At 62.5% G+C, this 4247-nt stretch overlaps 1 non-coding gene across 1 annotated transcript; it reads left to right on the top strand.

Annotated features, from left to right (window-relative positions):
- Positions 1-3743: 3743 nt before the first annotated feature.
- On the top strand, positions 3744-3862 carry LOC131872706 (5S ribosomal RNA). Its single transcript, XR_009370817.1, has one exon. It is a non-coding gene; the product is annotated as a 5S ribosomal RNA (ribosomal RNA).
- The last annotated feature ends 385 nt before the right edge of the window (positions 3863-4247 follow it).

Below are 4247 nucleotides of genomic sequence, written 5' to 3'. Positions count from 1 at the left end.
CCGGGGCAAACCGGGCTCCGACTTCGTGCACGCCGCACCTTGGAGCACACTTCGGAGCGCTCCTTGGTGCGCACCAGGGCGCGCAACCCAGCCGAGGTGCCCACCCCGGCGAAGGTGCACGCGAGGTGCGCACCCGGGGCAAACCGGGCTCCGACTTCGTGCACGCCATGGTGCCCACCGCGGCGAAGGTGCGCACCCGGGGCAAACCGGGCTAGGACTTCGTGCACGCCGCACCTTGGAGCACACTTTGGAGCGCTCCTTGGTGCGCACCATGGTGCCCACCAGGCCGCGCAACCCAGCCAAGGTGTGCGCACCAAGGTGCACGCGAGGTGCGCACCCGGGGCAAACCGGGGTCCGGCTTCGTGCACGCCGCACCTTGGAGCACACATCGGGGCGCTCCCGGGTTCGCACCGGCGTTGCGCACCGTGGTGGGCACCTCGGAGCGCACCGTGGTGGGCACCTCGGAGCACACCAAGGTGGGCAGCGAGGTGCGCACCTTTGATGCGATGCCTTCACTAATTTCCATAAAAGGCAAAAAAAAACGAGATTTTAAAATTTCCGTTTTGAAAGATAGTGAGAAAAAGGGAATGCTGGTGCCATCTTGAGCCCGCCCTGGTGCGCAGCCCAGCCAAGGTGTGCGCACCAAGGTGCCCACCCTGGCGAAGGTGCGCGCCCGGGCAATTAACCCAACTTCCAACTTCGCGCGCGCCAGGGTGGGAGCGCACCCAACAACCGGGCCTGGGAAGAGCCAATGCGAGAAACCCCACCAAACGCTCTGACAAAAAAAGAGGGGGCGCTCCAGTAACCCCGCTTCGGAGCGCACCCTGGGCAAACCCAGCCAGGGTGCCCACCCCGGCCAAGGTGCAGGCGAGGTGCGCACCCGGGGCAAACCGGGCTCCGACAACGTGCACGCCGCACCTTGGAGCACACTTCGTAGCGCTCCCGGGTGCGCACCTCAGAGCACACCAAGGTGGGCAGCGAGGTGCGCACCTTTGATGCGCTGCCTTCACTAATTTCCAGAAAAGGCAAAAAAAAGAGGAGATTTTAAAATTTCCGTTTTGAAAGATAGTGAAAAAAACGGAACGCGGGTGCCATCTTGAGCCCGCCCTGGTGCACAGCCCAGGTAAGGTGCCCACCCTGGCAAAGGTGCGCACCCGGGCAATTAACCCTACTTCCGACTTCGTGCGCGCCAGGGTGGCAACCGGGCCTGGGAAGAGCCAATGCGAGAAACCCCACCAAACGCTCCGACAAAAAAAGAGGCGGCGCTCCAATAACCCCGCTTCGGAGCGCAGCCGGGGCAAACCCAGCCAAGGTGCCCACCCCGACGAAGGTGCACGCGAGGTGCGCACCCGGGGCAAACCGGGCTCCGACAACGTGCACGCAGCACCTTGGAGCACACTTCGAAGCACTCCCGGGTGCCCACCGGCGTTGCGCACCGTGGTGGGCAGCGAGGTGCGCACCTTTGATGCGCTGCCTTCACTAATTTCCAGAAAAGGCAAAAAAAAATGAGATTTTAAAATTTCCGTTTTGAAAGATAGTGAAAAAAACGGAACGCGGGTGCCATCTTGAGCCCGCCCTGGTGCGCAGCCCAGGCAAGGCATGCGCACCAAGGTGCCCACCCGCGGTGCACGCCCGGGGCAAACCGGGCTCCGACTTCGTGCAGGCCGCACCTTGGAGCACACTTCGGAGCGCTCCTTGGTGCGCACCATGGTGCCCACCAGGGCGCACCCGGGGCAAACCGGGCTCCGACTTCGTGCACGCCGCACCTTGGAGCACACATCGGAGCGCTCCCAGGTTCGCACCAGCGTTGCGCACCTTTGATGCGCTGCCTTCACTAATTTCCAGAAAAGGCAAAAAAAAACGATATTTTAAAATTTCCGTTCTGAAAGATAGTGAAAAAAACGGAACGCGGGTGCCATCTTGAGCCCTTCCTGGTGCGCAGCCCAGGCAAGTTGTGCGCACCAAGGTGCCCACCCTGGCGGAGGTGCGCGCCCGGGGCAAACCGGGCTCCGACTTCGTGCACTGCATGGTGCCCACCAAGGCGCGCAACCCAGCCAAGGTGCCCACCGCAGCGAAGGTGCACGCGAGGTGCGCACCCGAGGTGCACACCCGGGGCAAACCGAGCTCCGACTTCGTGCACGCCGCACCTTGGAGCACACTTCAGAGCGCTCCTTGGTGCGCACCAGGGCGCGCAACCCAGCCAAGGTGCTCACCCCGGCGAAGGTGCACGCGAGGTGCGCACCCGGGGCAAGCCGGGCTCGGACTTCGTGCACGCCGCACCTTGGAGCACACATCGGAGCGCTCCCGGGTTCGCACCAGCATTGCGCACCTTTGATGCGCTGCCTTCACTAATTTCCAGAAAAGGCAAAAAAAAAAAAAAAAACGAGATTTTAAAATTTCCGTTTTGAAAGATAGTGAAAAAAACGGAACGCGGGTGCCATCTTGAGCCCGCCCTGGTGTGCAGCCCAGGCAAGTTGTGCGCACCAAGGCACCCACCCTGGCCAAGGTGGGTCACGGGGTGGGTCCTAGGGTGGGTAACGGGGTGGGTACTAAGGTGCGTGCCAAGGTGGGTCATGGGGTGGGTGCCAAGGTGGGCACCAGGGTGGGTGTGCACCAACCCTAGCCAGGGTAGGTCACGGGGTGGTTGTCGGGGTGGGCGTCAAGGAGCCAAGGTGGGTGGCAAGTAGCCAAGTTGCGTGCCAAGGTGGGTGTCGGGGTGGGTGCCAAGGATCCAAGGTGGGTGCCAAGGAACCAAGGTGGGTGTCTGGGTGGGTGCCGAGGTGGGAGCCAGGGTGGGTCCCAAGGTGAGTGCAAAGGTGGGTGCCAGGGTCAAGGTGAGTGCCAATGTGGGTTCCAAGGTGCCAGGGTCAGGGTGAGTGCCAATGTGGGTTCAAAGGTGCTAAGTTGGGTGCGAGGTTGGGTGCGAGGGTGGGTGGGTGCCAAGGTGTGCTAGGTGGAAGCCCGGGTGGGTCGGCATCCCATGGGTGTCGAGTTGGGTGCCTGATGGGTGCTTCTTGTCAAGTTTTAGTCGTCGGGACTCATTTCGAGCCTTAGAGGTCGTTTCTTGTCCGGTTGCCCTGTCTTCGACCTGGGAACCCAATTTTGGTCCTCGGGTCCCATTTTTTTTTGTCTCGCATCCCACTTTTGGCCTGTGGCCTTTTCGGGGTCGATTCTCGTTTTGGGCATCAGAGCATGTTTCTTCTCCTAAAACCCAATATTTGTTTATTAAGTCTCGGAACACATTTTTGTTCTCGTGGACCCATCATGGGTCTTGGAACGCATTTGTGGTCCTTGGGTCCCATTTTGCATCCCGAAACTTGTGTTTTGGTGCTTGATCCCTATTTTGGGTGCCCACCTTGCACCAAGTGCGCACCCGGGGCAAACCGAGCGCCTTGGTGCACCGGGGCAAGATCGAGCGTGCACCCGAGGCGCCCCGAACATGCACCAAGGTGCACTCGGCCCACATGTGAGCGCAGGTCGTTGCGCCCGAGGTGGTGTGTGGGCACCGCGTTGCAGACGGGACACTGCACGCACACGACGCCCCGTCCAGGTGCACGCACGTAGGCCGGGCCGGGTGCACACCCGACGCCCTAGCAAGGTGCGCGCACCCGGGCAGGGCTCACACTTGGCGAACGGGGCGCACTTCGCGAGGGAGGGTGTGCACCTCGACGGGGGTGGGTGGCCGGGGTGGATTCGCACGTGGGTCGCGGTTTGCTAAGTACACACTGCGACAAGCTCATAACGGGTGCGATCATACCAGCGTTAGTGCACCGGATCCCATCAGAACTCCGCAGTTAAGCGCGCTTGGGCCGGAGTAGTACTGGGATGGGTGACCTCCCGGGAAGTCCCGGTGTTGCACCCTTTTTTAGTTTTTCGCCGGGCGTCGCAATGCTATTTGAATAAACCTTTTGCCCGTTTGCGTTCTCGTCGGGGCCGGGCCGGGCCGGGGTGCGCTGCCCGCACTACCGCGCGCGCGGGGGCGACACCGAGCGCGCACCCGAGGCGCCCCGAGCACACAGGCCACGGTGCAACCCGGGCGTTGTGCGCGCACCCCGGTGCGCCCGAGGTGCTGCGCGCGCACCCAGGTGAAATCGGTGTGCACCTCGGCCAGTGCGCGCTCGGTCGAGTCGCGCACGTTGGCCAAGGTGCACGGTGATGTTTCTTACTCTAAGGTTCCGCACCAGACGCCCGGGACAGGTGAGCGAAGCTGGGCGGGGCCGGGTGCGCGGCCGGGGCAGGTGCACGCA

The sequence above is a fragment of the Cryptomeria japonica genome, unplaced genomic scaffold (assembly GCF_030272615.1).
Source record: "Cryptomeria japonica unplaced genomic scaffold, Sugi_1.0 HiC_scaffold_734, whole genome shotgun sequence".
NCBI classification, from domain to species: Eukaryota; Viridiplantae; Streptophyta; class Pinopsida; order Cupressales; family Cupressaceae; genus Cryptomeria; species Cryptomeria japonica.
Note: the sequence above shows the minus strand (reverse complement) of the source record. Positions and strands in the feature narration are given on the sequence as shown.